The sequence below is a fragment of the Cricetulus griseus genome, chromosome 7 (assembly GCF_003668045.3).
Source record: "Cricetulus griseus strain 17A/GY chromosome 7, alternate assembly CriGri-PICRH-1.0, whole genome shotgun sequence".
In the NCBI taxonomy this organism is placed as follows: Eukaryota; Metazoa; Chordata; class Mammalia; order Rodentia; family Cricetidae; genus Cricetulus; species Cricetulus griseus.
Window position 1 is genome coordinate 84,078,963 of NC_048600.1, and position 11,525 is coordinate 84,090,487.

Here is an 11,525-nt window from a genome sequence, read left to right on the forward strand (position 1 = left end):
GGTGCCCTTTGGCTCTCCGGCCTCTCCGGAGGCGATCCAAGTGAAGCTCAATTCGAAGACAGCCCAGGGCCACCGTCGCCTCAGGCCCAGTCCCAAGGCTTTAAAAGATGGATCTGTGTCCCCGCCCTCTCAACTTCTAGGCACTCCTCAAGTCCCCGCCCCAGACTAGCCTGAACCTGCTAGTCCAGCAGGCTTTGGGGAAGGGCTGTGCCATCGGGTTAGCTATGGTGTGAGAGAAACTAAAGGTGCCCTGGAAGTAAGTGTGTGTGTGTGTGTGTGTGTGTGTGTGTGTGTGTGTGTGTGTGTGTGTGTGTGTGTGTGTGTAAACCAGTGGTTCTCAACCTTCCTAACGCTTTGACCCTTTAATACAGTTCCTCATGTTGTGGTGATCTCCAACCATAAAATTATTTTTGTTGTTACTCTATAACTGGAAGTTTGCTATTGTTATGAATTGTAAATATTTTGTTTTCCGGTGGTTTTAGGCAACCCCTGTGAAAGGGGGGTTCACCACCCATAGGTTGAGAACCACTGCTCTAGACTTACAGAGGATTCCCCAGGGTGGGAGCATCCAGGCTGGAGCTAAAAAGACTTAGGAGGCTTCCCAAAGTCTCTGGGTCTTTAGGATAACGAGCAGAGTGGTTGAACCCAGTTTTCAAAAGAGGAGGGAAAAGTCTCTTCTGGGCTGAGACCAGAGAGTGCATCTAGAAGGTGAGCCAGAGAGGGTGTGGGGGATGCCCAGCTGCTGAGCCAGCTGTGGTCCTCCAACACCCCCAGTCTCCATTCTGTATTGCTTTTGAAATCTGCTCCTTAACGAGTGCCCAAGGATCACCAGGCTGCCTTGAGCCTGAAAAGACAGCATTTCCAGACTTACAACCCTAGCCCTCCCTTCTCCCCCCACCCCCAGCTTCTCTCCCACTTACCCTAATATCAAGACTTTAAGATTCAAATACACCAAATGTCCTGGGCCAGACATCTTGAGGGAGGCTAAAGACAGTGAATGCCTCATTTTGTCCAACCTCCAGACAGTGGGTGCCGAAAATGATAGGCACCCAAGAGCACCAGTCTGTATGAGGGTGCAGTATACAATCACTTAGGCATCTGTAAGTGGGTCCCATGAATTTATTCCTCTCAGGTAAGGAAAGTGAGCCCTTCTTCAGTGGATCCCAGGTTGGATTTTCTTCCCAAGCTATCCCCTGGTCCTGGCTCTCAGAATAGGAAAGTCACAAACTTAGAGCGATGCTTGTTAGACTTTGTGAACACCAAAAACTGGGTCAGCACTCAGGTCTTCTCACCTGTACAAGTCTCTGTCTAGGCTTTTATGAACTAAGACGTTATCGTTTGGTGGCTTGGAGTAGGCTAAGGCCAAGCAGATCCATTTTCTGGAGCTGGCATGCTGACGGTTGGTAAGGAAGGTCACAGGGGCTTCCAGACTCCAAACCTTGAAGCCCATGGTCCTTGGTGGGTTATCATTCTATATCTAGGCCCATTTCTGTCTATACGCCCCATGTTCTCGACTGGGAGTCTTTCAATGTTTTGGTGTCACCGTTTTCTGTACATTCCCCAGTGGTTCATAATAGCAGGATGTGGTCCTCTCCACATGCATTTTCATGGGTTCTGTTTTGCCTTCTCAAAGAGTTTAGTTCACATCTTTAATTTTTTAAAGATTTATTTATTTATTATGTATACAGTGTTCTGTCTGCATGTATACCGGCAGGCCAGAAGAGAGCACCAGATCTTATTACAGATGGTTGTGAGCCACCATGTGGGTGCTGGGAATTGAACTCAGGTCCTCTGGAAGAGCAGTCAGTGCTCTTAACCTCTGAGCCATCTCTCCAGCCCCATGATTCTTTAATTTAAAGCCGATTCTCTAGTGCCTTGTGACTAGTTTTCTGCCACTTTAGTGTGCTATGAGGTTACATGGAGAGAGAGAGAGAGAGAGAGAGAGAGAGAGAGAGAGAGAGAGAGAGAGAATAACTAAGGAAAAGAATCTGAGCTGCTGCGTAAGTGTAATGAGTTAATATGTTCAAACAGTTAGCACAATGTTTGACACATAGCACTTTATGTATTAACGTATTATTCTTAGAAGTTCCTCCCCTGTTTCTCACCACCACTGCTTCCTCCTCAGGCCCTGCAGTGGGAAGTTCAGGTTGGCACAGGCGCACACTTCAAAGCTAAACTCTTGGTCCAGACTTCCAGTGCCTACTGTCTGTGCCTACAGTCCCATGACCTGTCTCTGCAACTTTTAAGTTCTTGATCAAAGCTTCTTTCACCATGTTATACCCTGGAGACGTGGAAAAGCGGGGTGACCCTTGAATCCCATAGCTAAAGATGCGTCTTAAAACTTTCTAAACACAACAATCCCATCCTTTTTCTCTCTCCAATGCCAATATGCCTCACTTTGCAGTCACTTTTTTTGGGGGGGGCATGATGCCTCTATTGTCTTTGCTGTGTTATTACTTGGAGCTCATATATAGCATGGGGCTATATAAACTCATATTAGTTTCTTGAGGCATTTACTCATAAGAAAGTCATTATTAACCATGTAATTTTAAGCGTGTGATCAGAGGATATGATTTCAAGGCAGATAATGTAGCATTTACTTTTCTAATTACTAATTTGGAAACCTGTCTCTACTTGCAGGACAACCAGGATTCCCCTCTCTGAGTGTGGTCGTTGGTATCTGGTGTCACGTGGTATGGCAGGAGAACCTTTGTCCTGTGAAAACCTAATAAAGCCATTTCCTAATGCTTCTGGGATATCTTGCATAGACCATAGCAGTGACACAAACTAGAGCTTCCAAATTCCAGGTTCACACAAATTTGGACAGGGTCCCCGAGCATGGCTGTGGCGCTAGGTAACTGTGCCAAGGCTCTGTCCTGAAATCTGAGGCTTGGAGTTGAGTCTGATTGTGGCAGGTTCTCCCTTGGGATCATGGGGGTCTTTCCATGATGCAGCCCTCTCCCAAGACCTCCCCAGGCTTTCAGAGAGGAGGAGATACTGAACAGTGTGGAAGATTTCTTTCCTTTTCCTCCACCCTCAGCTATATGACAGGGGTGTTGGAGTGGAGGAGGGGGCGTGGAAAAGGAAAGATCAGGAAGGAGGGGACTGTGTGCCTTTGGAGGGTGTACAAGGGGGAACACTCAAGTCTCAGGGAAGAGACCAGGAGGGTTTGTTCAGGATGGTTGGTTTTAATTATTTTATATGGCTGTGTAGCTTGGTCTTCTTGTGGTATTCCTAACAGTGGGACTCATGGTGGTCTCTGACTCTTTTGCCTGCTTTTGGGACACTTTTCCTCCTACTGGGTGACCTTGCCCAGACTTAATATGAGAAGAGGTGCCTAGTTTTATTGCAACTTGATATGCCATGTGTTATAGACTATTTTAACTAGACTAAAGATGTGATACTTTTGTTTATACTGCATTTGTTTAATTATGTTAAGATGTGTTGCGTCTGTTTCACTTTGCCTGCCTAAGGCATCTGATTGCTCTAATAAAAAGCTGAACAATCAATAGCTAGGTGAGGCTGCCAGGTAGAGCGAATAAATAGGAGGCGAGCTCTAGGCTCGGAAGAAGACAGAAGAATGAGAGGGGGAGAGAACAAGGAACATGCCCAGGGCAGGAAGCCAGGCAAATGCCAGCCAGACACAGAGAAGCAGTGAAAGTTAAGTATACAGATGTAAGAAAGGTAATAAGCAAGCCGGGCGGTGGTAGCCCACACCTTTAATCCTAGCACTTGGGAGGCAGAGGCAGGTGGATCTCTGAGTTCGAGGCCAGTTCCAGGACAGCCAAGGCTACAAAGAGAAACCCTGTCTTGAAAAACAGAAAAAGAAAAGAAAAAAGGTAATAAGCTCCAAGGCAAAAGGTAGATAAAGAGAAACAGGTTAATTTAAGTTAAAAGAGCTAGCCAGATACGAACCTAAGCTAGGCTGAGTATTCGGAGCTAATAATGAGTCTGTGTGTCACAATGTGGGAGCTGGGTGGTGGCCTAAAAGAAAAGCCTGGTCCAGCCATGTTTGGTTGACATGCCTGGGAGGCATGCCCTTTTCTGAAGGGGAATGGAGGAGGAGGGGGTGGGGGAGGAGAGGCGGAAGGGGAAACTGTGGTCAGGATGTAATATATGAGAGATAAATAAATAAAATAATAAACATGGAAGAAAAAAGAAAGGAGAAAAGGAAAAAAAAACCTGTGCTATACTGTCTTTTTTTTTTTTCCTGTAGCTTTTGTAGAGAGCATGGTTAGTTCATGTTTTTTAATTCTAGTACTGAGGAGGCAGAAGCAGGCGTGTCTCTGTAAATTCAGGGCCATCCTAGGCTATATAGTAAAACCTTGTCTAAAAGAGAAAGGGTGTGTGTGCCCTGACTCATCGACATCTTTGGAGCTCTGTAGTCACCTATCTGATTCATATATATATATATATATATATATATATTATATATATATATATTTTAGTTGCTGTGTGTGTGTGTGTGTGTGTGTGTGTTTATGTGTGTGTGTGTGTGTGTGTGTGTGTAGGCCAGAGTTTGACATTGACATTGGTGACTTCCCTTAATTGCTTTCCATCTTATTCGAAACCTACAGGAAAGCTGAACTTCTAACAGTAAAATAGTAAAATGGTGGTCACTGGGAGCTGGCATGTCCTCGTTTGATTGACGTTGCTGTGATGGAACACTATCCCACAGCAACTTAGGGATGAAAGTGTTTTGGGGTTTTGCTTGTTTCATTTTATTTTGTTTTGTTTGTTTATATGCCTTAGTCACAATCCACCACTGAGGGGAGGCAAAGCAGGAAGTCAAGCAGGAGCAGAAGCAGAAACCATGGAGGCAGGCTGATCACTGCACAACTCTGTATAGCTCACTCGGCTTGTTTTCCTATAGAACCTATAGAACTCACCTGACTAGGGGCAGCACTGCCGAGAGTGGTCTGAGCCCTCCCACATCAAATTTAGCAATCAATCAAAAATATGCCCCAGAGGCAGGTGAATATCCGAGTTCCAGGCCAGCCTGGTCTACAGATTGAGTTACAGGACAGCCAGGGCTACACAGAGAAACCCTGTCTCCAAAAGCAAAAAAAAAAAAAAAAAAAAAAAAAAAAAAAAAAAAGCCCAGAGAAGTGCCCACAGAACAGTCTGATGGGGTAATTCCTCAATTGAAGTTTTTCCTTACCAGGTGACTACTTTGTATCATGTTGACAAAAGCTAACCAGCACTTGGGGTTTGGAAGAAAAGGGGAAATATTGGTCACAGTATACAAGACCTCGCTTATAAAATGAGTAGGAGCCCGGCAGTGGTGGTGCTCGCCTTTAATCCCAGCACTCAGGAGATAGAGGCAGGCGGATCTCTATGAGTTTGAGGCCCAGCCTGGTCTACAAAGTGAGGTCCAGGGCTGGTTCCAAAGCTTCACAGAGAGAGCCTGTCTCCACAAACCATAATAATAATAATGATGATAAGAACCAAGGACACCTTACAGTTAGTAATAATGTGTATCTGAAATTTACTAAGGGAATCCAGGTGTTCTTAGAACGAATAAATATTCATTATAAAATACGAATAATATAAGTTAAAGGGTCCAAGAATATAGGAAAATTAAAATTATAAGCCCAAACACATTTTGGAGAAAAATAAAGCTTGCAGCCACTGTTAACGTTTAACAACCACTTTCTGCCTTAAGAGCAGACATCCTGGCAGCCACTGTGTACAGAGTTAAGCTTAACCATTGTCTCCTGCCTCCCAACTTCCCAGCTAAGCAGGAATGAAACACAAAGGTTGGCTTCTAACCGTTGCCTCTATGGGACCTTCTGGGTTGTATTCCCTTAATTTTTAACTGTCCTCCTCCTGACTCTGCTCTCTGCTTTGCAGGGACAGCGAAAAGCGGCTGTGTCAGCCACAGGCTTCCGAAAACATCCTAAGTTGTAAAACTTAAAATGCAACGTGACTTTAAGCCGGACCTCAAGGTTGTAAACACTCTGACCTACAGTGGTGCTTGATTTTACTATAAGAGGAGGCCCCAAACCAGCCCCCATTGCCACAGTTTCAGAAGCCAGAACTCTGGCTGTAGTCTCAGCTAGCTGATAAGCTATTTGTGTCCCTCAGTGATTTTTTTTTTCTGGAATAAAGTTTGCTTCTGATTTTATAGACTTCAGTGGTCTGTTCCCCATCATTGTACCACCCCGGACCCAACATAGTAATAACAGGTATACATAGAATATAGGGGCAACTAGATACGATGTAGACGTGTTAATTATTTTGATTACGGCAATAATTTCACAACATATATATAAAACCATCACACGTGCCCTATTAAAATACACAACTTTCGTTTTCCCATGATGCCTCCACAGAGCAGGGGCAAAGTTGCATTGGGCACGTGGTTTTGCTTTCCCCTGGCTAACACAGCTAACATTCTTTCGCCGGAGAGCTCAGATGGACCAGTCCGTGAGGGCGGTGCAGAGCTCTGAGCTCTTCCGCGTATGTGGATGGACAGTTCAGTGGAGGCGAGGCAAAAGGACAGGCGGAAGCACAGTGAGCCTTCCAGAAAGTAGTTTCATGTTGGGAAGAAGGGAGCAGAGCTAGCGAGGGCGATCAAGAGGGCTAGCAAGAGGCCGATGCCGAGGTGCTGGAGAAAGGGTGGAAGACCCTGGAGGACAGTGGTTCTCAAGCTTCCCAACGCTGTGACCGTTTAATGCAGTCCCTCATGTTGTGGTGACCCAACCATAAAGTTATTTTCATTGCTACTTTTAACTGTAATGTTGCTATCCTTATGAATCATAATGTACATTCGATATGCAGGATATCTGATATGCGATCCCTGTGAAAGGGTTGTTCAACACCAGAGGTGTCATGACTCACGGTTGAGAACCACTGCTGAAGGAGGAGAGAAAATTCTGAGGATGTGTGAAGGAAGAACAGGCTCTCGGTGATGTATTCTCATCAAAGGGGGCAGGACAAAAACATCTTAGCTATTCCAGTGGTTTGCAGGCCCCCCAAAGAGCACTGTATGTAAAAGTGTATGAAGGTATTGAATTTTATGAGGTGTCACAGGCAGCAATTAGAAAATAATGTCTTAAAAACTCCAGGAGCAGGGCAATGGTAGAAGAAAGGTAGAGAAACTTGATCCTGACTAGCAGGGGAGATGCCACCTCCCTCGTGATAGGGAAAGGAAGGGAATACCCAAGAGTGTTGGTAGATAAGAAATCAGGTATGGGCATTTGTAACCTGTCCTGTGCGTGTGTGTTTTCTATGAGACTGACAGCAAGGAAGTGATACCATGCCCAGCTGCTGTTTATATTCTTAAGATATTTTGAACCATTCCTGTAATCAGAAATGTCCTCTGGCTGACTTGACCTACAACACCCACATTCCCAACACCATAAATGGCTTGTCCTAAAAATGTTTTACTGTGTCTTATTTATTTCCAGGCCTTCTCCTCAGTAATGGCAAAACTGAAAGAAGTTAACTTTCTTTTGCTTTCTTTCTTTCTTTCTTTCTTTCTTTCTTTCTCTAGCCCATGTACAAATGTTAAGCTTAAAATTTTATGACAAAAATTCATTGGCCTCTACAAAAGTATGATGATTTATTAATGACTATGAAATATATATACATACATATATACATATATATATTGTGAGATGATGAACTGTTTACATCTTCAGACAACCATTGCACCTGGAGCTTAGTCTCAACATTCACTCTCATAATTTCTTTGAGAGAAACACTTAAGGAGGACATTTTGAAGTCTTCCATATTTGAACTTTCCTTTATCCAACTCATATTTTACTGGCAATTTTGTGTGAGAAGAGGACTCTGGGTGAAAAGTAAAAGTCATTCAGAATTTGGAAGTTAGTTTTGTAGGTGAAAGTGTAGGTAAGGCTTTTTAGCTTAAGAGCTTTAAAAAACAACAGTTTAGCTGGCGCATGCCTCTAATCCCAGCACTTGGGAGGCAGAGGCAGGCGGATCTCTGTGAATTGAAGGCCAGCCTGCTGTAAAGAGCTAATTCCAGGACCAGCCCTGCCTTGAAAAATCAAAACAAAAGCAGCAACTTAGACTTGTGGTATTATGGCTCCTTCACTGTCATTACTTCTTTAAACTGCACCCGTCTTTGCGGTCTTTTGTTGATCTTTATTGATCCTATTATGGAATCTCCCCTGTCTTGTGTTGTTTTAACCCTTGCCGTTGCATCAGGAATGTGCTGTCTTCCCTAGTGGTCCTGCATTTAGGTTAAATAGTAGATTAGTTAGGTTAAAATTGACCCTTGTTTCCTGAGTTCTTCTCTGGCTCTTTTTGCTGTCTGGCGATGCATGGTTTTCTCTCTGCATTTAAGAATGAGGCTCTGAAAAGGTAACTGTGGTCACTAGTGCGGGCTCCGGGCAAGGATCTGGGCATTTAGTGTGATATCACTTGTGGCCAGGATCAGCAAGCCTGTTTTCACTGGGACACTTGGTTTCTAGATGCCTGTTTGGGTCACAGAAGCTAGACCATCAGCATTGGGAAGAAGAGGACTGGGGACTCAACCATTAGCATGGGGCTTGCCTTGGGTCCTCTGTGTTCAACAGGGCACATCTGCTAATGGACACAGCCCAGAGTCTCTTTTGTATCAGAGGATAAACTTCTAGACCTCTGTGGAGGAGGAGGTGAAGAGAGAGAAGGAGGAGGTGGAGGGGAGTTGGCTGACCCAATGGGATGATTCGGGGATATGATGAACATTAGATTTCCAGGAATATTTTCAATCAGCCCCACTATGCACAGCCGTAGTTCCACCTTCAAGGGTTAATGATTCACACATTCCTGGCTCTGAGTACAAATGTTGATTGGACCACCACAGGCTGCAAGCATTTGATGTTTAAGTATTTTATTTTATGTATGTTTTGCCTGCATGTATGTCTGTGTACCATTATGAGCAGTGCCTACAGAGGCCTAAGAGTACATAGGATCCCTTGGAACTGGAGTTACAGGTGGTTATTAGTCACCATATAGGTGATGGGAATCAAACTCAGGTCCTCTGGAAGAGTATCCCATGCTCGTAACCCATGAACCATCTCTCCAAACCCAGCATTTGACTTTAGATGTTCTTTGAACAGTTGTATTAGCTACCATTAGCTCATTTACTTTCAGAACCAAGAGATCTCATCTTGTATCTACTGCTCTTTCTGTATTAGTGGTCTATAACCTACCTTTTAAATCAATTAGCCCTCAGTCTAGTTGGGAAAGGAAGAAAGCAAAAAGGGAAGGAAATGCTGTTTTTTCAGGATGTACCACAGGAAACACCTTTTTTTCTTTCCATCTTTCCTTCCTTTTTCTCAGTCTGTCTCTGTCAGTCAGTCTCTGTCTATTTCTGTCTGGCTCTTGTCTCTCCCTCTTCCCCCACCTCCTCCAGTCTGAAGTATCTCAGGCTGGCCTCAAACTTAGTGATCAATGACTTTGAGTTCCCAATTCTCTGTCTACTTCTCAGGTGCTGGGATTATAGGCATGAACCACCATGTCCAGAAGGACATTCTTACTTACCTCCTATTGTTTTCATTTCTTCTTTTTGAGCTTTAAGATTAATGTTTGAACTCTTGAGTGTACTCTCTGTATTTCTTCAGTGTTTTATTACTCTGGTTATAAACCCTTATCTCTGAGTGTTGCATTTCCAGAGAATTCTGTGGCCAAGTTTTCTAGTGCAACAGTTGGCTCTTTAGCTTTGCCCACCTTCCCATCCTGACAGTTGTCACCTTCCAAGGCCTTGGTGTTTCATTTAGCAACTTCCAGTTCCCGTGTCATGATTACATTGCCCACCCTTATTTGTACTTTATTATTTTAATACATTTTAAAATAAAATAGAATTGTATCAGTTTGCTCCTTCCCTTTTCCTCCCTCCAAACCTTTCCATGCCCCATCTCAAACTGACAGAGCTTCTTTGATTACTATTGTTACATACATGTATGCAGGTATTCAGAAATCTGTAACTACAACCTGCTGAGTCCAATTTGGCTGTTGGTGTGTATATGATTTCAGGGCTGACCAATTTGTATTGGATAACCAATAAGGAGTCTCACTCTTGGGGAGAGGCTAATTCTCCCTCTCTTGGCAGTCATTAATTATCGATCTTTCTTTGTCTAGAGCTGAGAGGGAGTAGACATGGGGAAATTTCCCTCTTTCCACATCATCCTTATTTTTGATGATATTCATTATACTTATTCTAAAGTATAATGATTCTTTTTTTAGTTTTTCTTCTGGATTGAGAGATAGAGAGAGAGGGAGGGAGAATATCGAACGTGTGTGTGTGTGTGTGTGTGTGTGTGTGTGTGTGTGTGTGTGTGTGTGCCTGCGTGCATGCTCTCGGTCCTTCTCATGGCTGATAACATTTTAATGAGTGTCTTGTTTTTCACAGCCTAAGTGGGTGGAGGGGGCAATCCTGCCCTTGGGTTTTCACACTGAAAGCTGGGACTGGGTGGGTTGTACTGTGAGATACTTAGGGAGTTTGTGTGCCAGTTGCAAATGTTCCTTCTTCCGTGTGGGCAGGGCTTCTGTGGCTACTGTCCCCCAGGGTATAGTCCAGTTTCTACCTGAGCAGGAAATCTTCTGTTTTCCTTTGATGTGCTAAGTTTCAGTTCCCCATGTCAGCCTAATGTAGATGCATTCCAGGAAGCAGCTCTATCCTGCAGCATACTATCAAGTTGTCTTAAGGGTTACTGCGTGCGCTCAAAGATGAACTGTAGTCCGTGATGGTAAGACTTCTTTATTCAGGTAAACACCAGAGAAAAATGCAAGCCAGAGCGAGCTCACAGGAAGCAAGCTAGTTCAGCCAGAGAGAAGGGGCCAGGTGCAGCCCTTAAGAACCTTCCCTATGTCACCCGGACTTCCCTTCACCCTGCCCTCATGGGTGAGTCCCGGGTCCACCTGGCACCTGTCCGGGTTGCCTGGGGAGGGGCTAGGGTGTCTCCCTACAATTCCCCTTTTAGTCTAAAAGAGGATTAAAACTTAATAGTGTAAAATGTCTAAAATTAGCAATCATAAAGGTGAAATATAAGAAGATACAATAATCTGCTATTGCACATCCTATGTCTATTCCAGCTAAGTCTTAAAGTCATATGGAAAGGGTGTCTAACTTAAACACCTCCTTCCAATCCCAACTCTAAACAATAAGAAGGTCATTCTTAACTAGGCTTACACTACCCTAATAAATAATAATGGGGAACTGGGGCATAGCATCTTCTATGTTACCTCCTGCTGAAATGGGACGATGGTAGCCATGTGGGGTCCTGTGGGAAAAATCCTGGCTAGCTCAGTCGGTAGAGCATGAGACTCTTAATCTCAGGGTCGTGGGTTCGTGCCCCACGTTGGGCGCCAACTCTTAAGGGTTACCGCGTGCACTCAAAGATGAACTGTAGTCCCTGATGGTAAGGTTTCTTTATTTAGGTAAACACCAGAGCAAAATGCAAGCCAGAGCGAGCTCATTGGAAGCAAGCTAGCATGGCCAGAGAGAAGGGGCCAGGGTCTCCACGTGCAGCGCTTAAGAACCTTCCCTTATGTCACCCCGACTTCCCTTCACC

General features: G+C 44.3%; 1 non-coding gene across 1 annotated transcript; it reads left to right on the forward strand.

Moving 5' to 3' along the window:
• Nucleotides 1-11,246: 11,246 nt before the first annotated feature.
• Nucleotides 11,247-11,319, forward strand: Trnak-cuu. Its single transcript has one exon. It is a non-coding gene; the product is annotated as a tRNA-Lys (tRNA).
• Nucleotides 11,320-11,525: the final 206 nt, after the last annotated feature.